The sequence below is a fragment of the Myxine glutinosa genome, chromosome 3 (assembly GCF_964187855.1).
Source record: "Myxine glutinosa chromosome 3, kmMyxGlut1.1, whole genome shotgun sequence".
In the NCBI taxonomy this organism is placed as follows: Eukaryota; Metazoa; Chordata; class Myxini; order Myxiniformes; family Myxinidae; genus Myxine; species Myxine glutinosa.
In genome coordinates, this window is record NC_136263.1 from 27135106 (window position 1) to 27161186 (window position 26081).

Sequence of the window (26081 nt, forward strand, 5' to 3'; positions counted from 1 at the left end):
CACAGGATACCACATTCCAGGGTTAAATGAAATGCTTTTCTCCAAGGAATTTGGATGTCACTGTATAAATTAGGCCCTTCACATAAATTATTATTAAATCTCTTCATTCAAATGCATCACAATCTTGAGTGGAATGAATAATTCTCATCAGAGGATTTGTCTTATCTTGGTTATACATGTTTTAAAATATATTTCTTTTACAAATCTTTGCAATTCCGTGCAAACTCTCTCCATTCTATTATCCCCTTGCTGTAATTGAACAGATTTCAGAAGTTTCATTAACCCAGTCACACATCGAATGTCTTTTTCACTCTATGATGTCACGCCCAAAGAGGCTTATATCCTTTGCTGTCCTCTTGCAGGAGATAGATATGTATAATGTTCAAAATGTTCTCATACCATTATATGTACCGGTACAAGAAACACTCATGTTTTATATTTCAACAAACTGCATGGACGTATACACAGTACTATTCAATCAACGTAGCATACTCCTGACAGATCGTTGGTCATACCAAAACAGTCTCTTGGCAAGGGTTGTGCTGGGCGGCTTGGTTGTGTTGGTGGTCTTGTTGTGCTGGGCGGCTTGGTTGTGCTGGGTGGTTTGGTTGTGTTGGGCAGCTTGGTTGTGCTGGGTGGTTTGGTTGTGTTGGACAGCTTGGTTGTGCTCGGTGGTCTGGTTGTGCTGGGTGGTTTGGTTGTGCTGGGTGGTCTGGTTGTGCTGGGTGGTCTGGTTGTGCTGGGTGGTATGGTTGTGCTGGGAGGTTTGTTTGTGCTGGGTGGTTTGTTTGTGCTGGGTGGTCTGTTTGTGCTGGGTGGTCTGGTTGTGATGGGTGGTCTGGTTGTGCTGGGTTGTCTGGTTGTGCTGGGTGGTTTATTTGTGCTGGGTGGTTTATTTGTGCTGGGTGGTGTATTTGTGCCGGGTAGTTTGTTTGTGCTGGGTGGTTTATTTGTGCTGGGTGGTTTATTTGTGCTGGGTGGTTTATTTGTGCTGGGTGGTTTGTTTGTGCTGGGTGGTTTGTTTGTGCTGGGTGGTTTATTTGTGCTGGGTGGTTTGTTTGTGCTGGGTGGTTTGTTTGTGCTGGGTGGTTTGTTTGTGCTGGGTGGTTTGTTTGTGCTGGGTGGTTTGTTTGTGCTGGGTGGTTTATTTGTGCTGGGTGGTTAGGTTGTGCTGGGTTGTCTGGTTGTGCTGGGTGGTTATTCACCAACCTTTCGTTGAAGACGCTGTACGATCTGTAATGTCCACCAACAACGCATTGCTGGCAGATGGGTCTTGTGTCTCAAAGTAATTTCCAGGATGACGTAGCACACATTGTTTCCTCACTTTGTCTGTGTAACACCGGGGTGGCAGTTTGTAGCTAGGTTGGAATTCAAAGCTCAGAAATCAGTATGCATACCTCTCAGCTATTCTTCCATCCCATATATAAATATTGCTGCGGTTTTGAGATTGGCACATTGACGTCATTAAAGGTTAAAGGTATGCCCCCCATAGTTAGTCACACGAGCAACATATAGGCCCATTTATAGTATAGTTATGTCTTAGTATGTGTAAGAATATGCCATTTCCCCTCTTAGTAGCTGCGTTGTGTAAAGACAGGAGAGTAGGCCCTACATTCATTTTGCTCCAACCTCCATTCTACCTCTATGGGCGCAATCCATCCCGCGCCCCATTTAGCTGACCACTAGTCAAGTAACACGAGGTAGGCCTAAAAAGTTGGGGGCGGCGTTGAGGTCGGGAGCGGCAGAGGCGATGACGGTAAGAGCCACCAGCCAATCAGAGCTCGAGCGGCATGGCGTGAGAGGGCGTGGTGAAGAGAGTCTGGTGAGTTCCAGAAGGTTCGTGGGGCGGGTCTATATAAGCCCATACGAAAAGCCCTCGGGAGGACTTACAAGCAGGACTTGCAGAGAGGGAGCTTGATAAGAGGACTCGCGTGCATACGGCAGTGGCAAAAGACTTGAAGGACTTGCACCAGTGGCGCGATAGGACTCGCAGAGCTGATCCGGAGGCGGAACGCAGAGAGAGAAGAACGTGTATCACTCGCTGTTGTTGAACTTTGAACCGTACATGTACGCGGGCGCAGCCTGACGCACCGGTAACGCATATAGCGCATTTCGGCCACGCGAGTGAACGCGGCCATGACCGCAAGTGAATAACCGCCAGTCGCGCCAAAGTCTGCTCCCTACCGTTCGCCCCGTGATAACCCGCTCCGTTCAGGCGACACGCGGCGAGCTCCTGCTTTCACCTACTTCCATCTCCAAGGGATGTGCCGGGGACCGGAGAGAGCTGCACGGGAGCCATCCCTGGACCCGCTGGTGAACATGATCCTGCCCATCAGCAATCCCCGTGTGAGTGTGTGTGTGAGACGGGCCCGTTTGTCCTGGGTATTAAGTATAAGACTGTTTTAAGGATTTCCCTGTGTCTCTTCGTCCTGGCTGTAAATACATGCAATATTAATTAAACATTTGTTCTTCCTTTCCTTTCCAATTCGATCGCCTTTGTGATTTCTCCATTGGCTAAGCGTGGTACAAACTAGATCGCTCCAATCGGGTCTAGTAAGTAATAATAGCAATGATCACGTGTACGCAAACCGCTTGGCATATCATCATCACACGTGGTTCGTGCGAGGCTTATTTCCTCACTTCCAGGGCAGCGCTAGTACTTAGGTAACAGCGAATTTGGTCCTTCAACCCTATTTAGTGCTGTCCGGAAGGGACGTAATAGGTCCCGGGTCACGCCAGGTCAGTCAAGACAAGGGGACTAATCCCCCCTTGGTAAGGGGAGAAGGCCGGCGGCAGATCCACAACAATTGGTGTCAGGAGTGGGATAGGACCCGAAGTGTGCTTAACGCACTCAAAATTGCGAGCGACCAAAATTTAATTATTAACATCCAAATTAAATTCGTGCCATGGCTAGCCAAAGCGGTCGAATGCCGGTGGGGGTAGAAGAGGAGGTATCTGAGAAGGTAGAATCGATAACCCAGGACCCCCGGGAAGAATTGGGAGAAGAGGAGGAAGCAGAAGGAAGGCCGGCAGTAGGTGTAGAAAATGGCGGCACCTCGCACATGGCGGCGGGGGCCGAGCCCGCAGCGCCAGTAGATATGGGCATATTGATGGAACAACTCAGGGCATGCTTCAGTGAATTAAATGAAAAAATGGACACCCAAAGTGACAAAACCACCCGGGAAATAAAAGGGTTGGAAAACAAAATGGGTGGCCAATTGGAAGAAATGGGGGGCCAATTGAAGGAAATGGGGGACAAATCCACCCGGGACATAAAACAGATGCGTGATTTATTGGAAGAGGTGAAAAACGGGCTGGAAAGCAAAATGGACACCCGAAAGAACGAATTGGAAAAAATGAGGGTGGCGTCGAAAAAGGAAATGAAAGAGATGGGGAAGGACATAAGGCGCAAGTTGAGCGAAGAGGTCGCAAAGGGACGCGATGGGGTAACGCAATGTGAGGAACGCGTGGAGAGCCGGGTAGAGCAGAGCGCGGCTACATTGACCGAGGGGGTAGAGATCGCGACTCTGGGTGTAGAAGAGCCGACGGCAGTCAAATTGAATAAAGGAATGTCGGAAGCGCCAGGGAAGGTCGAATTGGAAGACAAAATTTTATTGGCGCTGGCGGTCGTCGAGGACAATGAAATGATTATAATTGAAATTGGGGCCGAATAGACGGCAGAGATAGAGATTAAATCGAGGGAAGTGATGGAATATTTGCAAAGTCCGTGTTCGCATTGTGATGCCGTGCTTGCTAATCCCCAAAAAGGTTTGCAGGTGCTGGCGGAGAAGAGGGTCCTTAAGGTGAGTAGGAGCATGTATGGCGTGAAGATGTTTGGCGCGAAAAGATTTTTGGCACGCTTGGGATCGCGACGTAACCCGGGCGCTCGTGGAAGGTCCGTGGTGCGATGTGTGAGGGTGAATGGCGCGCGTGTGTGAACGGCACCGAAGCGCGAGTGTATAACGGAGTGTATGTGGGAAGAGTGTGAAACCGAGTGTGAAACCGAGTGTGAAACAGAGTGTGCGATGGCCGAAGAGAGTGTGCGAGAATGTACACCGGAGTGTGTGGTAGAGAGTGTGCAAAAGTGCACACCAGAGCACGTGATTGGGTGTGTACCCGGAGAGTGCACACCTGTGGTTGTTACGGAGTGTGTAACAGAGGAGTGTGTGATAGGTCCCGGGTCGCGCCAGGTCAGTCAAGACAAGGGGACTAATCCCCCCTTGGTAAGGGGAGAAGGCCGGCGGCAGATCCACAACAATATAATTTCTTAATTTATAACAAGGGGGGCGCAAAACGCCCCTTCCTTTACATGGGATGGTTTCTCTGAATGCAATTTTAACATAGAAAACCGTCGAATTCACGTTGGTGTCTGTCTGTCCGTCCGTCTGTCCGCCCAAAATGTGTTGGTGCTCATATCTCAAAAGGTCCAGTGATTGCCCCTTCCTTTACATGGGATGGTTTCTCTGTATGCAACTTTAACATAGAAAACCGCATGCGCAAGGCAAGATTGGAGGTCAAGTTCTTTCGAAGCTGTCCATGCGCTCACGCTTTCGAAGTTAAGTAATTTTTTCACAATTGTGTTTTGTCGTAACTGTATCTATCTTTCGGTGTGTATACTTATAGTGTGTCTTTAATAAGATTCTCGGTGTTAATTTTTCATACCGGCATACAAAATCGTCGGTTAATTCGTGTCGCGTATTCTGAGGCGTAGTAGGCTTCCGTGTCCAAACTTGAGGCTTTGTTTTTCTCTCAGCGGTTCTGTGATTGCGCTGCAATTACTTTCGTTCCCTGTTTTTTTGTCCCAGTCTTTCACCCCATACTTCCTTGTTTAAAATCTCAACTCAGAAAAAAAAAACCAAAAAAATATTTCCTTCTCTGCTCTTATTCGTTTATTCATTGTTCTTATTTGTTTGTTCGTTCTTCGACCACGTTGTTCGTGATCACGTGAACACGTTAAACATGTTTAAACTTTCCCCTGAAGAACTGTATTCTGTCGTATATTATAACACCTTTTTCTTCTTCTTCTATAAAAGGATGCTTTCGACTTGCTCACCAAATCTATTCATTGCAAATAAAAATTCCATCTCTTACAGTTCCTCTTTTCTACATTCCCGAAACTCTCCTGCACTCCACCCCTCCTTCAGCGTCCTCAAACGTATTTTTTACTCTAAGGTCTCAAGAAACTCATTTTGCAATAAATGTTTGTTTCCCATTAATCGTACACTTTTCAAAATCCAATCTCACCCCTCCCCTCCAAATCTTCCCCATCACCCCTTCCCTCCAAAACTTCCCCATCACCCCTCCCCTCCAAAACTTCTCCATCACCCTCCCCTCCAAATCTACCCCCTTGCCCCTCCCCTCCAAATCTTCCCCATCACCCATCTCTTTCAAATATTCCCCCTTGCCCCTCCCCTCCAAATCTTCCCCATCACCCATCCCTTTCAAATCTTCCCCCTTGCCCCTCCCCTCCAAATCTTCCCCATCACCCCTTCCCTCCAAAACTTCCCCATCACCCCTCCCCTCCAAAACTCCCCATCACCCCTCCCCTCCAAATCTACCCCCTTGACCCTCCCCTCCAAATCTTCCCCATCACCCATCTCTATCAAATATTCCCCCTTGCCCCTCCCCTCCAAATCTTCCCCATCACCCATCCCTTTCAAATCTTCCCCCTTGCCCCTCCCCTCCAAATCTTCCCCATCACTCCTTCCCTCCAAAACTTCCCCATCACCCCTCCCCTCCAAAACGTCCCCATCACCCCTCCCATCTAAAACTTCCCCATCACCCCTCCCCTCCAAATCTACCCCCTTGACCCTCCCCTCCAAATCTTCCCCATCACCCATCTCTTTCAAATCTTCCCCCTTGCCCCTCCCCTCCAAATCTTCCCCATCACCCATCCCTTTCAAATCTCCCCCCTTGCCCCTTCCCTCCCAAAAACCCCCCAACACCCTTCCCCTCCGAGTCTCTCCCTCGCTCCTCCCCTCCTAGACTCCCCTCTCACCCCTCCTCCTCAAAGTGTCCTCCCCGCTTCTTCCCCCTTCCAACTTTCACCTTCATCTCCCCCAACCTTCTGCCTCGCTCTTGCCCCTCCTCAAATAACACCTCACTGTGCCTCACCCAATCACCATCAAACCTTTTGTCCGCTCCATTCTTCCCTTTCTCCAAGCTATTCTGAAATCTCTGACACACCTTCAACAGCTCTCCCTACCTCTTTCTCCTCTTCCACAGCTTACCCTACCCCCCCCCTGTTCTGTATCCGATGCTCCCCCTTCCTCTTCATTAACGGTATGGACCTCAAACATCCGGGGCCTTCGCTCAAACTTGACTGATCTCTCCATACAGGTTGCTTCTGACAAAGCAGACGTGATCTGCTTAACAGAAACTTTCCTCCTTCATGATGTCTCTGATTCCTTGGTATCTCTCCCAGGTTACTCCCTCCTCCGGGAGCCTCGTCCTGGAGGTGGAGTTGCTATCTTTATAAAAAAAACTCTCTTCCTCACTCGCCCTGCACTGCCCTCTCTCCACCTCACCCCCAGGAATACCTTTGGCTTCGGCTGCCCCTTCGCTCCCACCTTTTGTTCATATGTGTGTTGTACCGTCCACCAAACAGTGATGACTCCATCTACATCTCGCTGTCTGATAACATGGACCAACATCTATCTACCCATCCCAACTCTCTCTTCCTCATATGTGGTGATTTCAATTGTCACCATGCCAGTTGGCTGGGTGTGGGTAACTCTCTCACCAGCCATGGCTCTTCAGCAAAGGACTTCTGCGACTCACTGGGACTGACACAATCTGTCAATTTCCCGACCTGGATCTCAGTCAACGGAGCATCTTCTCTTCTGGACTTGGTTATGACAAACTTCCCTGAAAATGTCTGCTGCTCTTCTTCTGCTCCAATCGGCTCATCTGATCATGTGCTTGTTAAAGTGGACATCTCTCTGACCATTCTAAGAGAGCCTCCTCAGCGTCAACGAGTCTGGCATTTCACTCAGGCCAACTGGCATGGTCTTCAAGCAGCCATCAATCATCTGGACTGGTCTCCCATCTCCACCCCCTCTGACATCAACTCATCCTGGGAATTCTTCCAAAGTAAATTGCTCTCTCTCATGCACAGATTTATCCCATCTCATCTTCAGTTGTCATACCCTTCCTCCCATCCATGGTACACGGAATCTTGTGGTGAGGCTGTTGCCCAGAAACAACTTGCTTTCGTCTCCTGGAAAGCAAATCCAACGGAAGGAAATCTCATTTCCTTTCAAAAAGCCCGAAACAAGTGTGTGTCCACCCTCAGGAGAGCCAGGAAACAATATCTCTCCGTTCTCAAGATCGAACTCTCTTATCTGTCTCCCTCTTCCAAATCCTGGTGGCATCTGGTCAAATCTGTTTCTGGTGTTTGTTCCCCCTCCATCCCCTCCCTCACCTCAAATGGCTACACGGCTGACTCCGCACGTGAAAAAGCTGAATGCCTCAACTCTGTGTTTGCCTCTAAATCTTGTGTCCCAAACCCATCCCTCTCTGTACCCACTGTACCCAGCCGCACCCAGCTGCTCATGGACTCTGTGTCCTTTCCTCCTGACAAGGTAGAAAAGTTTCTGTCAACCCTCGACTCTGATTCTGCAACTGGACCTGACGGCATCAGCCCACGGGTCCTAAAATCCTGTTCTTCCGCTCTTTCACTTCCTCTCTCTGTTCTCTTCACCCTCTCTTTTGCTCAAGGTCATCTGCCATCTGCTTGGAAATCAGCCAACATCACCGCTTCTGCACAAAAAGGTGCAAAAACAGATCCTAGCAACTACAGACCAATCAGCCTTCTCCCAGTTATCAGCAAAGTCATGGAATCCATCATTGCTTCAGATATGAAATCTTTCCTCTTCTCCAATGGCTTGATCTCTGATCATCAATTTCGTTTCAGACCTGGTCACTCTACTCTGGACATGCTGCTTCTGCTTTCTCAGCAATGGATGGAGGTCCTCAATGCCAAACAGGAAATTAGAGCTGTCTCCCTTGACATATCACGTGCCTTCAATACGGTCTGGCACCCCGCTCTACTCACCAAACCCTCCTCCTTTGGTATACATGGAAATCTCCACGCATGGCTGGTGGACTTCCTCTCTAGTCGTAGTCAACGTGTGGCCCTGAATGGGTTTCTCTCATCTCCTCTTCCTGTTCAGGCTGGAGTTCCCCAAGGCAGTGTTCTGGGCCCTGTGCTTTTTCTGGTCTTCATCAATGATCTCTCTGACTCTCTTGAAAATCCTCTCTATCTCTTTGCTGATGACTCTACTGTCTGTCGCTCCATTCCTCATCCCTCAGATCGGCAGTCTGCAGCCTCCTCACTCTCTGCAGACCTGGACAAAATCACAGACTGGGCAAACAAGTGGAACATGTCTTTCAATGTTGACAAATCTCACACTCTTACGATGTCTCTCCGAAAAGACTGACTGGACAACCCTCCCATCCACTTTCTGAATAATCCTCTCCAAGAAGTTCTGTTACTCAAGCTTTTGGGTCTCACTATCTGCCATGATCTTTCCTGGGAAAACCACATTTCAAATCTGGCCTCCAAAGCCAGTCGCCGACTGGGCATCCTCCGTCGTGCGAAGTCCTTCCTTGGCACACCTGAGCTCCTCACCACATACAAGGCTTTCATCCGCAGCTCAATGGAATACTGCTCTCTCCTCTGGGCTGGTGCTCCTGCCTCACACCTAGCTCGTCTTCACGCTGTTGAAACCAAAGCGTTCAGAATCATTGGAATCTCCCGCGATTAAGCTAACTCCAAGGGCCTTTCACTCACTCACCGCAGGCAGGTTGGTGGTCTTTCTGTCTTCTACCAACTCCTCTCTGGCCTTGCCCCCCTCCCCCCCCCTCCCCACCAGCTCTCTCTGAGCTCTGTCCCCCAAATATTCCTACAGGTCGCACAAGATCTGCCTGCAACCCTCTTATTGTTAAACTGCCAAAATCAAGACTCTCTGCTCACCTTCACTTCTTCATTCCTCTTTTCTCCCACCTCTGGAACAAACTCCCTCACTCTCTTCAATCCCACTCCACCCTCCAGGTCTTTAAAACAGCTGTTCACCACCATCCCCCATCCAAAACCTTGATCTTTTCTACCCCCGCTAATTTCACCCCAAATCCACTTTTTTGAAATGCCAACTTCTGTCCGAGAAGTCCTTGGTGTCCTTGTGTTTTATACTTCTCCCACCCCCCCCCCCCTTCCCACGCCTCCTCCCCCCAAGCCCTCTCCCTCCCACACATCTCCCTGCTCTCAAATGTTATGCTTGTGTGCTTCCCCTTCACTCCCCATCTTGTCTTCCGCTCCCTCTTTTTATATATTTTGTTTGTCTGGTTGATTTGTTTGTGAAATAAGTGTAAGCTCTTTCACGAGCCTCGATTCAGTATACAAAAAAAAACCAAAAAAAAAAAAACCTCCAATTCACGTTGGTGTCTGTCTGTCCGTCCGTCTGTCCACCCAAAATGTGTTGGTGCTCATATCTCAAAGGTCCAGTGACATTGAAGTGAGCTTAAAATTGAAATATGCATCGGCCAATACTGTACGTCTAATTAATGGCTTTCAAAACAAACTCCACCTACGTTTTTGCTTTCCCTGGTTTGGAATAGGTGTACCATATCCCTGCGGAAGAGGAAACTAAAGGGTTGGCTTCAGGAAGGGCATCCGGCCATTAAAAAAAACATTGCCTCAAAAAGGGAACCATGACATCCTCCTGCTCTCCCCTTTCCCCATGCCAATGCTCCCAACTGCTCTCCCCTGTATGCCTACTCCACCCTCCCCATCTTCCTGCTTTCCCCACTCACTGTGCCCTTCCTCCCTCCTGCTCTCCCCCCTCCGTGTCCCCTTGCTCTCCCCCATCACTCTCCTTATCCCCCTTCTCTGTCCTGCTCTCCGCCTCCCTGTTCCCTTGCTCCCTCCAGCTTTCCCCCTCCCCACCCCATGCTCCCTCCAGATCTCCCCCTCCCCACCCCATGCTCTCTCCTGTTCTCCCCCATCCTCTTGCTCTTCCCCCTCCCTTTCCCCTTCGTTTCCCCATCTCCGTCCTCCTGCTTCCCCCTCACCGTCCCCCTGCTCGCCCTTTTCCCTCCGCCTCCCCTTCCCCATCCTCCCCTTCCCCTAAACCTCCCTTCCCCTCCCCTCATCCCTTCCCCGCCTCTCTCCCCCCACCCCTCCCTCCCCTCACCATCCTCTCTCAATATTCCCATCACTGAGCGACACTGCATTGCCCGGCAAAGTCAGGTCCCTTTGCTTGTGAGAAATAAAATAACGTTGGATTTTCTGGACGATCGTGAAAAGTTTCCTCCACAAACTCTTTGAACAACTCTCGTGCAATACTTGGTGATGTGCCTTTGCACAAACCGTACTAATTATGTTTTATTTATTCAGTAAATGCTGCTTGTTCCTAAATATAATTTAATAGAATTCATGTATCTTCATTCATTTTGCCTATTTTAATGTCATTTTCTTTCAACAGGTGCACAATTTCATTTCGTTAAGTGCCAAGTTGTGTTTGAAGCATTTTTCACATTTTACGAAACCCTGAGTCCAATTTCCTCATTGTAATTATATTATCAGAACGAGAAGACCAGATGTTTTCACCAAGCAAATGTAAATTTTCGTCAGTGCACTTGTTACCTTCGCCAGAGGAGAGGATGTCCTATTTGGGTCTGTTTGGCTCTCCGGTTATTGTGAAGAAGATTCACAAGTATATTGGTAGCTCTGGTCTCTTATTGTACCCCGTCGCACGGCGGAGCGAAACGGGGACTATGGTTTTCCCGTCCGTCCGTCCGTGCGTGCGTGCGTCCGTCCGTCCGTGCGTGCGTGCGTGCGTAAGCGAAGGACCGAATTCTAATTTGGTGTGTGGGTGCAACTAGGCATAAGGAAGAACGCTATTGAAAATTGGGTCGCCATGTCAAAATCCAAGATGGCCGCCACCATATATATATCTGAACATTGTGAACGGAATATCTTGAAAAATAAGCGAAGTACCAACTTCTAATCTGGTGTGTGGGTGTATCTAGGCATGAGGAAGAACGCTATTGAAAATTGGGTCGCCATGTCAAAATCCAAGATGGCCGCCACCATATATATATCTGAACATTGTGAGCGACATATCTTGAAAAATAAACGAACTACTAACTTCTAATCTGGTGTGTGGGTGTATCTACCATAAGGAGGAACGCTATTGAAAATTGGGTCGCCACGTCAAAATCCAAGATGGCCACCGCCATGTATGTCTGAACATTGTGAACGGAATATCTTGAAAAATAAGCGAAGTACCAACTTCTAATCTGGTGTGTGGGTGTATCTAGGCATGAGGAAGAACGCTATTGAAAATTGGGTCGCCACGTCAAAATCCAAGATGGCCGCCTTGCGTCTTCCACTTTGTCAACTCACATCACTTCACCGACGGGGGACCTAGGCATAACGCTTGTTCTGTCTGTATGTCTGTCTGTCAATTGCCTTCAGGTCTCAATTTTACTCCTATTTTCACAAAACTTAACCAGGTGGTGGAGGTAGTCATAAGCAAGAAGTCTGTTGTTTTTGAGGTCAACAGGTCAAAAGTCAAGGTCACAAAAATCGTCAATTTTAATCCGATTGACTTGATATATACAGGGTGTTTCAAAAATGTGGACTATTTGAACATTTTATTGTAGAAAAAATACAAGAGATAGCAAGTTCAATGATACATTGATGGAAAGGATACACCATGCCATTTTAAAATCACTCATACTGCTTTTAATTGACATTTTCAATGTGTGCTCCGCCTCTTTTTTTTTGTGTACAAGATCGAGGCTCGTGAAAGAGCTAACATTAATCACATAAAAACAAACGGACACACAAAGCATACAATGAAGGGAGCGGGAGACAAGATGGAGAGAGAGGGGGAAGCACACAAGTACAACAGCAGAGAACAGGGACATCAGGAGATCTGTGGGAGGGAGAGAGCTTGGTGGGAGGAAGCATGGGAAGGGGGGAGGGGGGGTGGGAGAGGTAAAAATCACATGGACACAGCTAGGACTACAAGGAAAGAAGTCGCTATTTCAAAAAAGTGGATCTGGGGTGAATTAACGGAGGTAGAAAAGATCAAGGTTTTGGATTGGGGAAGATAAGAGATGGTGATGAACAGCTCGACTCTGATTTTGATCAATCCTCGACTCTGATTCTGCAACTGGACCAGATGGCATCAGCCCACAGGTCCTAAAATCCTGCTCTGCCACTCTTTCGCACCATCTCTCTGTTCTCTTCACCCTCTCTTTTGCTCAAGGTCATCTGCCATCAGCTTGGAAATCAGATAACATTACCGCTTTACACAAAAAATGTGCAAAAACAGATCCTTGCAACTACAGACCAAATCAGCCTGCTCCCAATTATCATCAAAGTCATGGAATCCATCATTGCTTCAGATATCAAATCCTTCCTCTTCACCAATGGCTTGATCTCTGATCATCAATTTGGATTCAGACCAGGTCACTCTACTCTGGACATGCTACTTCTGTTGTCTCAACAATGGATGGAGGTCCTCAAAGTCAAATAGGAAATTAGAGCTGTCTCCCTTGACATATCACGTGCCTTCGATATGGTCTGGCACCCCGCTCTGCTATCCAAACTCTCCTCCTATGGTATCCATGGAAATCTCCATGCATGGCTTGCGGACTTCCTCTCTAGTCGTAGTCAATATGTGGCCCTGAATGGATTTCTCTCATCTCCCCTTCCTGTTCAGGCTGGAGGTCCCCAAGGCAGTGTTCTGGGCCGTGTGCTTTTTCTGGTCTTCATCAATGATCTCTCCAACTCTCTGGAAAATCCTCTCTATCTCTTTGTTGATGACTCCACTCTCTGCCGCTCCATACCTCATCCCTCAGATTAGCAGTCTGCAGCCTCCTCACTCTCTTCAGACCTGGACAAAATCACAGACTGGTCAAACAAGTGGAACATTTCTTTCAATCCTGACAAATCTCACACTCTCACTATGTCTCTTGGAAAAGACCGTCTGGACGACCCTCCCATCTGCGTTCTCAACAACCTTCTCCAAGACGTTCTGTCACTCAATCTCTGGGGTCTCACAATCTGCCATGATCTTTCCTGGGAAAACCACATTTCCAAGCTGGCCTTCAAAGTCAGTCGCCGATTGGGCATTCTCCTTCGTGTGAAGTCCTTCCTTGGCACACCTGAGCTCCTCACCACATACAAGGCTTTCATCCACAGCTCAATGGAATACTGCTCACCCCTCTGGGCTGGTGCTCCTGCCTCACACCTCGCTCGGCTTCACGCTGTTGAAACCAAATCTTTCAGAATCATTGGAATCTCCCGCGATGAAGCTGATTGTGAGGGCCTTTCACTCATTCACTCACCGCAGGCAGTTTTGGTGGTCTTTCTGTCTTCTACCGGCTCCTCTCTGGCCTTGCTCCCCCAGCTCTCTGTGCTCTGTTCCCCAAATACTCCTACAGATCGCACAAGCTCTGCCTACACCCCTCTTCTGGTGAAACTGCCAAAATCAAGACTCTCTGATCACCTTAAGTCTTTCATTCCTCTTTTCTCCCACCTCTGGAACAAACTCCCTCAATCTCTTCAATCCCACTCATCCATCCATGTCTTTAAATCAGCTGTTCACCACCATCTCTTATCTTCCCCCATCCAAAACCTCGATCATTTTATCCCTTTTAATTCACCCCAGATCCACCTCTCTGAAATACTGACTTCTTTCCTGGAAGTCCTAGCTGTGTCCATGTTTTTTTTTTTTTAACCTCCCTCACCCCCACTCCCCTTCCCACGTTTCCCCCCCCCCCCCAAGCCCTCTCCCTCCCACAGATCTCCCGATGTCCCTGCTCTCAAATGTTGTACTTGTGTGCTTCCCCCTCTCTCCCCATCTTGTCTCCCGCTCCCTTTATTTCGCCTTATGTGTCCGTTTGTTTTTTGTCATTAATGTTAGCTCTTACACGAGCCTCGATCTTGTATACAAAACAAACAAACAAACAAAAAAAACATGTAAAACTCCTATTAGGCTGCAATTAGTAAATGCATCAGCCAAATGTGTTATGCATGACAGTCAATCATGTAAAACACTTGATAGGTGAAATGATTTTCAAATTTTCAAAATTACGAGATTCCTGTTTCCATAGCAACCATTATTTATTTGTATTTTGCAAGTATCGTGCTATGCATAACATCTTTCTTGTTTGTGACCCTCGCCACCGAAGATGGACAGAGGTCATGTTTTCAGCACTTTCTGCCTGCCTGTGAGCAGTATATCTCAAAAAGTTGTGGACGATTTATGGTAAAACTAGGTGGATGAGTTAGTTAGGTGACAAGAACAAGCCGAATCGATTTTGATTGGGGTCCGAATCCATATCCGGCCTATCAGTGGGACCCAAAGCGTAAACTGTTCGGCCTGGCGGGGGTATGCACTCTACCGAGTTCCGTTCTTGTTACTTGCAAAATCGAAAAAATTTCAAGTATATTGGTCGGTTGCGTTTGTGGTTCTGTCTGTTTGTTACTTGCAAAATCGAAGATTTTTCAAGTATATCGGTCGGTTGCGTTTGTGGTTCTGTCTGTCTGTTTGTCACTGGCCTACAGGTCACAATTCTAAACCGATCGTCACGAAACTTCACCAAGTTGTATAGGTCGTCCCAGTTGAGAAGCCTATTGATTTTGAGGTCAAATGTCAAAGGTCATCTGGAGGTCAACTTTCTCAAATCGCCATTTTAAATCCGATTGACTTGAAAATTGAATAGCATTTGTATATTGAGTCACTAAATTGGGAAATATACTATTTTTGAGGTCAAAAGGTCAAAGGTCAACTCAAGGTCAAACTTCCAAAATCATGAATTTTCATGTGAAAACCCATCAATTTTCATCCGATTGACTTGAAAATTGAACAGCATTTGTATATTGGCTCACTGAATTGGAAAACCAACTATTTTTGAGGTCAAAAGGTCAGCGGTCAACTGAAGATCAAACTTACAAAATCATCAATTTTCATCTAAAAAACAGTCCATTTTCATCCGATTGACTTGAAGATTGAACAGCATTTGCATATCGAGTCACTAAATTGGGAGACATACAAATTTTGAGGTCAACAGGTCAAAGGTCAACTCTAGATCAAACTTCCAAAATCATCAATTTTCATTGGATTGACTTGAAAATTTAACAGCATTTGCTTAGCGCCTCACTGAATTGGGAAACCAACTATTTTTGAGGTCAAAAGATCAAAGGTCAACTCAAGGTGAAACTTCTAAAATCATCAATTTTCATTTGAAAAATCGTCACTTTTCATCCTATTAACCCCAGCTTCAATTTTAATCTGGATGAAATGGACAATTTGATGGATCAATGGCATCCTTTTTGGGGGTGGGGGTGGCGAGGGGGTGGATTTTGCAAGTATCATGCTCTGCATGACGTCTTCTTGTTTGTTTGTTTGTCCACACATAATGTGTCAACATAGACCACAATTTTTACCTGTTGCCTGTTTTCAACCAACTACCTCGAAAGTATGTACAATTAGAATGTCAGTATGTCTATAAAGTATTGTTACGTGTATGTGGGTAGGCAATGAAATACCTTAGTCCATATAGGATTGTATAGATTAGCGTGCGCCGTATGCCATGTAGCCACCTTCATGTATCTAAGTCAGGGCCGGATGTCCGTGTAAGCGTTATGTGTCTCCTTGCGGGGGGTGGAGCTATGCTAATTAGTTAGGGCATCTGGATAAAATTCCCAGTGTGTAATTTGCCCTTGTGATTTTTTTCCTTTGTTCTTATAAAACACACTCGGCCAGCGATGCGATCGGCACGTAATTGCAAATAACACAAGCACCGACAATACCCACACGCAGTTACACCACCTAGCCGAAATAATCTCGATGGGCACCAACTGTGGCCGTGAGGACACGCCCTGAAGATCGATTGGTTAAAGAACGATGAGGTGAGGGAGTGGCGCTCCGTGATTGGAGCACGCATGACGTCAGAGAGAACGTTCGAGACAGTCTGAGTAAAAAGGTAAAGCACCACCATTTTCTCTCTCTCTCTCTCTGTGCTGGGTTTCATCACGAGCAGTCGCATTTTGCATTATTGCTCTCTTGGCCCGGGCTCTTGGAACGAGCGGTCGCACTTTCCTGTCTCTCTATGCTCTGGCGTTGGTGGAAGCTGCCGCATATTTTCCCTCTCTTTGGTGCTGGCTTCCTGACGGCTGCGCTTCGTGCCATGTGCACCTGAGAGGAACATCGGAGCTTTTGGAGCGTGGGACAATCAGAGGAGGAGGAGGGAGTTTGGCCATCTCTCCGCTGGTCGGTAGATGCTCTGGGCGCGACTGCGCATCATCTTGTGCGGTTTCCACGCGGTGGTTCGGAGACCAGTCAAGGACGCCAGGCGGAGTGTGTCAGCCAACGCCACAACATGTTATTTTTATTTCATCATCCCCTTGTGTTGTATATGAGTCCGTCAGGAAGGTCCCTCATTTTGGAATTAAGTTTACCTTTCCTTTTGTTATCCTGGCATTTACTTTCATTAAACCATTATTTGTTGCATTTTAATTGTTGTATTGTTGATTTGCCTGTCTTGTACATTTATTTGTTGTGGGGATCGGATAACCCCCCGTGTGCAGTCCATTCGTGCAGGTAAGCCCTCGCTACCCTCCACCACCCCCGCGCGTGCAAAAGTTACCGCCATAGTTTTGGGTAAACGCCTCGGAGTTAAAGCTCGTTTTGGTCATCTGACATCCTGAGGTCTTCACTACAGGGTAGACGCGATAGTATGTACGGTACAAATAGAATGTGAGTATGTCTATAAAGTATGCATGGTACCCATTATCTTTTTTCAACCAACTACCTCTACACAACATGTACAATTAGAATGCGAGTATGTCTTGTCGATAAAGTATGTACGGTACAATTAGAATGCGAGTATGTCTACAAAGTATGTATGGTACAATTAGAATGTGAGTATGTCGATAAAGTATGTATGGTGCAATTAGAATGTGAGTATGTCTATAAAGTGTGTATTGTACAAATATAATGTGAGTATGTCTTTAAAGTTTGTATGGTACAATTAGAATGCGAATATGTTTATAAAGTATGTATGGTACTATTAGAATGTGAGTATGTCTATAAAGTCTATAAATCGATTCTGTATACAAAAACAAAAGACAAAAAAGTATGTACGGTACAATTAGAATGCGAGTATGTCTATAAAGTATGCACAGTACAATTAGAATGCGAGTATGTCTATAAAGTGTGTACCGCACAATTAGAATGTGAGTACGTCTATAAAGTATGTACGGTACAATTAGAATGTGAGTACGTCTATAAAGTATGCATTGTACAATTAGAATGCAAGTATGTCTTTAAAGTTTCTATGGCACAATTAGAATGCGAATATGTCGACAAAGTATGTATGGTACTATTAGAATGTGAGTATGTCTATAAAGTATGTTCGGTACAATTAGAATGTGAGTACGTCTATAACGTATGTACGGTACAATTAGAATGTCAATATGTCTATAAAGTATGTACGGCACAATTAGAATGTGAGTATGTCTATAAAGTATGTATGGTACAATTAGAATGTGAGTATGTCTTGTCTATAAAGTATGTACGGTACAATTGGAATGCGAGTATGTCTATAAAGAATGTACGGTACAATTAGAATGTGAGTATGTCTATAAAGTATGTATGGTGCAATTATAATGTGAGTATGTATATAAAGTATTGTAATGTCGGTGGGGTAGTGATATGTAGAGTCAGGTAGATTTGTGTAGGTATCTTGCTCCGACTGTCGTGAAGAAGAAGATCGACCACAATGTAATTCGCCGAGGACCTGTCTAGCCCGGATGTCAGATAAAGGTGTATCTTTGTCCCCATTATGAGGAATGGGGCATGTTAACTAGTATAGGGGTTATGTTAACTACTACCTTGTTAGTCAAACCTCTGTGATCTATCCTTTGTCCTTTTTGGCACCACATCATAGACACAAGTGAGAAAGTTCCCATTAAACTACACTAAATAACAATAAAAACCAACCGGAAGCCAGGCATCAAGCACTAGGGCTAACAATCCCGACTTGGCAGGCACACATAGCTCAGGCAGGCCAAGAGCCATGCCCAGAAGGACAGTGATTGGGCGGGAGTTGACCAACGGGAAGGCCGGGGTAGGAAGGGACTCACTGATTGGTGAAGGAAGGACGAGGAGGAAGCGGCATGCTGATTGGCAAGGTTCGACTGATGACGTCAAAAGCGGACTGTGTGTGGATTCATGGAGAGCTGAGCATGCAGTGGTGGCCTGCGTGCATTTGTGGAGAGGCACAGATGACGTCACGAGACGGCCAATAAAAGAACTCTTGGACTGATATTTTTTCTCTCTTGCCTTCTTCTTGCCTTCTCTCTCTCTCTTGCCCCTCACATCTTCCTCTGCCATCGACTCTCCCCTCTTGGTATCGGAATTTGGTGAAAGACGGTTGAGCGCTGACAATTCTCCCCCCTGTCTTGACGTTCTGGACCTCGGTTCTGGCGGAGACGGTTGTGGGCCGGCATCGTATCCTCGTTCCCTGTTCGTCTGACGTGAGGAGGAAGAGCCGCAGACGGAGAGCTGCAGTTTTGCCAGGCAGAAGAAACGACGCGTGGACGAACACTCGGGCCTGCGCGCTTGAGGCCTGGTTTCGCGCAAGGACTTCGCGCCAAGGCGTGTTCGCGCGCACGGACCTCCGGGGCCGTTCGGAGACTGACGAGATCCCACCAGTGATCGAAGATAAGTTACACACCACACAATTATTTCCAGTTATCCTTCCCTTTCATCTGTTTCTAAGTCTGTTTGTGGGGGACGTCCCATTTATGAACATTATTTATTATCACGCGTTTTATTTTGTGTTATCGGCATCCGTTTTAATAAACCCTTTTGTTATTTTACCTGTACATTTTAAATCCGGTTTCGTTTTGAGTTACTTTTTGCATGTTGAAGACTGCCCAGCGGGATCGCTCAGGTAAGCGCTTCAGCTTCCTCCCCTCCCCTTTCTTCCTCCAGCGCATATGATAAAGCTCCGCATTTGATCAACGCCTCGGAGTTAAAGCTTGCTTTCGCTATCCGTGATCCCTGTGGTGTTCACCCGGGGAATCACACGATAGTATGTACGATACAATTACAATGAGTGAGAATGTCTATAAAGTATGTACGGTACAATTAGAATGTGAGTACGTCTATAAAGTATGTACGGTACAATTAGAATGTGAGTACGTCTATAAAGTATGCATGGTACAATTAGAATGTGAGTACGTCTATAAAGTATGTAAGGTACAATTAGAATGCGAGTACATCTATAAATTATGTACGGTACAATTAGAATACGAATTCGTCTCTAAAATTCAAAATACGTACTATAAAACTACAAAAAAAACAGGTTTTGGTGAGTGTGTGCAATCTTTGATTTCTTTTTCTAGTTTACCGCTATCAAGATGTATGTTGATGATGTACTTAAATAATTTTATAACGTATATTTACGCCACCTCACCTCCACATCAGTATGCACCATGCATGTTCTGGCTTGAACCACCCGCCTTTCTCGGCACACCTCCCCTTGAGTATGCACCATGCATGTCATGCACTGGCCTGACCCTCTATTCTTGACACCCATCCTCATCCGTATGCATCATGCATGCTTTTACCTGAACCCCCTCCTCAACCATTCCTTCGATGGTGTGCTTATGTATGTACCTGAATATATCACGTGATGGGCAGATTTTTACAGGCTCCAATGCTCATACAGGAGCTGAAATACAATCACTGGACAAGCACAGCCACTGAGCATGGAGGAAGTGACGTCACTGTCTGAGTATCAACATGCCATCTTTATGACGTTGCTTTTCCCTCCGCATTCAGCAGCACAATTAAAGTGAAGCTTCCTCATCACAATGGGATGCCAACCTATTGGGTTTGTCCGTGCTATATCCTTTAAATGCCAAGCATTAAACAAAGAAGTAGCGTGTACCATTTTAAAGTCTTTATGACTCAGCCAAGGTTGGAATCGAACCACTGACCTTCACGATTCAGAGCGGACGACCAACATACATGAATCAGAATTACACTTTTAGACGTTTAAAGTAAATCTGAACCACAAAATTAATATCATATTTTGTTTTCGAAAGAGAAACATGACTATTTTTGTGCAGCTTACATCATTGATATTGCAATATCAGGGTGACAAAGTTTCCAATTATTGAATTCAAATTGCCTTGCAATTATATTATAATTAGTTATGGTTGGCTATAACTACATTACAGCACCTAATGTTGTAAATTAGCGTCTTGTATTTGCATTGAGTGGATAAATATATCTACAGTATGGAAAAATATCTACAAAATGCTGATATCTACACATTGTTGATACATATGTATACAACAACAACAAACAACAGGCATTTTAAGGCCATTTTCCCTGCTAGAGCGGGGGTTAGCCTTGCGGTTCCCATGACAATCTTCTCCATTTTGCCCTATTTTCTGCATCTCTCCTTGTTAACCCCCTTGCCCACATTTCTTCTTCCACCATCTTTAGCCAAGTCTTTCTCGGTCTTCCTCGTCATCCACCTCCTTCTACATTCATTTCCATCACTCTTCTCAACGAGTCACTTTCATCCTTCCTCAACACATGACCAAACCATCTCAACCTGCTTCTCTTCACAGCATCCATCACGGACTCTATTCCCATCATCTTTCGCAATTCATCATTTGTCTTCCTCTCTCTCAACGATACTCCACACATCCACCGAACCATTCGCATTTCCACCCTTTCCAGCCTTCGTTGCTGCTCTACGTTCATTACCCATGTCTCGCTCCCATAAATCATAACACTTCTCACACATGCAGCATACACCTTTCCCTTCAGCTTCAACGACACTCCCCTCCTCATCAGCACGCCACTCAGTTCCCGAAACTTCTTCCAGGCACATCTCACTCGAGCAACTGTTGCCGAGTCTGATCCACCTTCTCCATTCAGCATGTCTCCGAGGTAGCAAAATGTTTTCAAGCCTTCTAGCTTTACGCTGTCTCCAAGATCCAACTCAACATTTCCTCCATCTGCAGCTCCCTCTGTGCACACCTTACATTTGAATGTAGCTGTCACACTGGTTAATGACCCTCTCAGACCACTACATTTTTGATGAACCCACTCAGCGCACATTGTACATTGAATGGAGTTCACTCTGACACCCTTCCTGTACACAGCACATGGCCACTTCCCAGTTCTTTCCACCTCACCACATGCTTTACCACTTGCCATCACCTTCGTTTTTCCGATATTCACCTTCAGACCTTTTGTCTCCATACATTCCTTCCACTTGTTCATCTTCTCCTTCAGTTCATCCATACTTTCCGCAATCAACACCAGATCATCTGCATAAAACAACTCCCACGGTAAACCCGCCTTTACATTCCGACCCAGCACCTCCATCACAGCTAAAAATAGCAGTGGACTTGGTACTGACCCCTGATGCACTCCCACCCTCACTCTCACCTCAAACTCACCACTGTTCCCATCCTTCGTCCTTACAGCTGTGCGTGCTCTTTTGTACATTGCCATCACTACTCTGATCAACCATTCCTCCACTCCTAACTTCCTCAATGCCCATGTCAATACTTCGAGTGGAACCCTATCGAATGCTTTCTCCAGATCAACAAACCCAAGAAACAACTTCTTCCTCTTCTCCATGTACTTCTCCTGCAACTGCCTCACAATAAAGAGCATGTCTGTCGTTCATCTTCCTGGCATAAATCCAAACTGCATTTCCTCGATCTTCACCTTCTTCCTTATCCTCCTCTCCAACACCCTTTCCAATACCTTCATTCCATGCTCCAATAACTTTATCGCTCGATACGAGCCACAGTCCAGAGGGTCACCTTTCCCCTTGTATAGAGGGACAAGGGTACTCAGTTCCCAATCCACTGGAATGCGGCCTTCTTTCACCACCAGATTACAGATCTCTGTCATTCTCTTCACTCCCCAACTTCCCGCTGCCTTCAACATATCTCCCACAACTCCTGGCGGCCCTCCCGCTTTTCTACTCTTCATTGCTTTTATCGCTTCCTCAACTTCCTTCTCAGTTATCTTCTCTGCCGGTTCTAAAACTGGGTTACTCTCGATGTTGCCGTCCCATTCATTCTCTGCATTCAACAGCATTTCCATATATCTCTTCCATCTTCCTTTAATTCCATCTGGGTCCACAACGATTTGTCCCACTTCATCCTTCAAGCAACGCACCCCCATCACATCACACCTCTCTTTCGCTATCTGCTTTGCAATCCTGAATACCGCTTTCTGACCCTCTTCCGAATCCAAGCGTTCTCCGAACATTTTCCTACATGCATCCTGCGCTGTTACTACCTCTTTCTTTGCAGCCTTCTTGGCTGCCTTATAACTTTCATGCTCTGCTTTTTCTGCCCCCGTACCCTTCGCATTCTGCCACAACTTGAACTTCTTCCTCTTCTCGTCCATCCTCTTTCCAACTTCATCATCCCACCACCATGTTTCCGAGTGCCTCGGTGGTCCTTTTGTCCATCCACATACCTCACCAACGGCTCCCAACAAACTATCTTTCATTGACATCCCACCACTTTCAAGCTCAACCACATCATCCTCTACCCTACTCAGCCTCTCTTTTAATGCCTCCCTTACTGTCACCTCTTTCAACCTCCACACCTTTATTCTTGGTTGGTACTTCACCCGCCGAGCTCTCCTCGCACCTTTCACCCTTATGTCGCAGACAACCAAGTGGTGCTGTGAAACAGTCTCCTCCCCAGGGATCAATACGGTGTACCGGGATTGATACATATGTATACAATGTGGATAAATATCTCTACAATATGGACACATCTATACAATGTGAACATCTCTTACAATGTGGACACATCTCTATATTGTGGTTGAATATATACAATTTGGACACATCTCTACAATGTGGATGAATATCTACAATGTGGAAACATCGAAACAATGTGGACATCTCTTACAATATGGACATATCTCTATATTATGGTTGAATATCCCTTCAATGTGGATATATTTACAATGTGGACACATCTATACAATGTTGACACATCTCTATATTGTGGTGAATATCTCTACAATGCGGACATCACTACAATGCGTACATCTCTACAATGTGGATACATCTATACAATGTGGATATCTTCACAATGTGGACACATCAATGCAATGTGAATGAATATCTGCAATGTGGACACATCTATACAATGTCAATGAATACCTGCAATGTGGATACATCTATACAATGTGGATATCTTCACAATGTGGACACATCAATGCAATGTGAATGAATATCTGCAATGTGGACACATCTATACAATGTGAATGAATACCTGCAATGTGGACACATCTATACAATGTGAATGAATATCTGCAATGTGGACACATCTATACAATGTGGACATCTCTTACAATGTGGACACATCTATACAATGTGGACACATCTATACAATCTGAATGAATATCTGCAATGTGGACACATCTATACAATGTGAATGAATATCTGCAATGTGGACACATCTATACAATGTGGACATCTCTTACAATGTGGACACATCTATACAATGTGGACACATCTATACAATGTGAATGAATATCTGCAATGTGGACACATCTATACAATGTGGACACATCTATACAATGTGAATGAATATCTGCAATGTGGACACATCTATACAATGTGGACATCTCTTACAATGTGGACACATCTATACAATGTGGACATCTCTTACAATGTGGAACATCTATACAATGTGGACATCTATTACAATGTGGACACATCTATACAATGTGGACATCTCTTACAATGTGGACACATCTATACAATGTGGATAGCTATTACAATGTGGACACATCTTTACAATGTTGACACATCTACACAATGTGGACATCTCTTACAATGTGGACACATCTATACAATGTGGACATCTCTTACAATGTGGACACATCTTTACAATGTTGACATATCTATTACAATGTGGACGCATCTATACAATGTGGACACATCTATACAATGTGGACACATCTATACAATGTGGACACATCTATACAATGTGGACACATCTCTATATTGTGGATGAATATCTCTACATTGTGGGTATCTTTACAATGTGGACTCATCTCTACATTGTGGATGAATATCACATGTTGTTTGCATGACATACGACAATTATAATCATACAAGTACGATAATTAGAGCAGGCATGACAGCATGTGCATGACTTTCTTGCATCCATAAAGCTTGCAGGTACGCACGCATGCACATATCCATGCACTGTTTGTTGTCGTCATTGTAGTGCAATAGACAATGCATAAAGTTGGTTAGTAAAAATGCAAATACATTTTTTTAAGTACAGAAAAGAGTAATGAATAAAACATTTTAAATTAAAAAACGCTATGATTCCGTGAGTCCGATTGCGAAAAAAACATTTGTGGTTAACCATTTTGAAATTACCACTCTCTCTTCTAAATGCTGAAAATTATGTTTAAAAGACAATTTGAATCACAGATTTCACGCTAGTCATGGCAGGTTAAAAGAGGGGACGTTTGTTTCGCTTTTCTAAACTAAACAAAAATTTAACCCAGAGGGGTACGTTTGGTCCATCGCTTCTTGACCACACCAGCAACGGCCACTTTGGTCCTGTTATTAGTTAAAGGATGATAATGGTCCATGTCACAGCATCCCAATGTAACAGAATCGCCCTTGGTGCTCCATCCCAAGAGGGTTGAAAGCATGATCCGTGTCCTGAGGTACAACCATCGAGCAGCTTTAAATAAATTTAAAAAACCCAGGGCTCTCTTCCCAAACAAATAATTAAATACAAAATAATTAAATAAGATATTAAATGATTAAATATTTATAAAACTAGAGCAATGCGACTCCATCGCCAATATGCCTCCTCGTAGCCCTTGCCCGTGACAACAGGTAGATGCCCTCGTCGACTGGCCTAAAAATAAACAAGTTTCATTGAAATCCCTTCAGCTGTTCTCAAGTATCACCTTTTTACCAAACATCACATGGATCACATCGATCGGTGAAACGGTTTCGGAGAAGGATTTTTTTTTAAACATCCGCTTTCAAGCTAATATGGCTGCCAAGCCATGTGATATGACATCCAAAATGTACACTCTGCATATGTATGGGTAGGGGATCACATTTGTGAAGTTTCGTGTTGATCGGATAAGGTTCGTTTTTCTATCTAGGATGGCTGCCAAACCACGTGACCTATGACTTCAAGATTTCCGCACTATATGCAGCAAAGGTGTGAGATGACACTTGTAAAATTGTGCATCGATAGGGTAAGTGGTTCCAGAGAAATAATTATTTAATAGTCTCCTTAAATCCAATATGGCTGCCACACCATGTGACCGATGTCACATGGTGTGGCAGCCATATTCGTGATCACCTTTTCATTGCCATGCCTAGTCGATGATAAACATAAAGTTTCGAGTCGATTGCTTTGGTGGTTTGGGAGTAGATGTATTTTTAAGGTTTTAGGTTCGATCCAACATGGCTGCCAAACTATGTGACCTATGATGTCATACATTTTATATTTCAATACAAATGGGTCATTGATCATGTGCATGCAATTTCAGATTTTTATGATAAGGCATTTGATTAAAATATTTGTTTCTGGTATACCACTTTACTGATGATGTCATCATTACCAAGCTTTTGTTTCCCTTTGGGAGTACTTGACAATGTGCCAAGTTGAAAAATTTTCCAATCAACAGTTTCCGAGAAATACTTTTTTATTATTTGTGTTTAATCCAAATGTTTCATCCATGGCTGTCATACCACGTGACATATGAGGTCACAATTATCATTTAAAAAACATTATACATGGGTGTCGCTCCGACCCTGAAAGTTTCGTCTCAATCGAACATGTGGTTGATGAGAAAAACGAGGTTTTGCCCGTACGGACGGTCAGACAACCCGAAAAAAAAATGCCTCAGGCCACCTTCGGGGGCGGGGGCATAATAAAGTGCGGAAGAGGCACGTCTTACAGTTGCCGAACAACTGGTTTCAGTGTAAGCTCCATTGTCTTGGAT

At 45.3% G+C, this 26081-nt stretch overlaps 1 protein-coding gene across 2 annotated transcripts in view; it reads left to right on the top strand.

The window, feature by feature from the left end:
• The window catches only part of FUOM (fucose mutarotase), a 213538-nt gene that overhangs the window by 165115 nt on the left and 22342 nt on the right, over nt 1–26081 (top strand). The gene's annotated exons all lie outside the window — the stretch shown is intronic.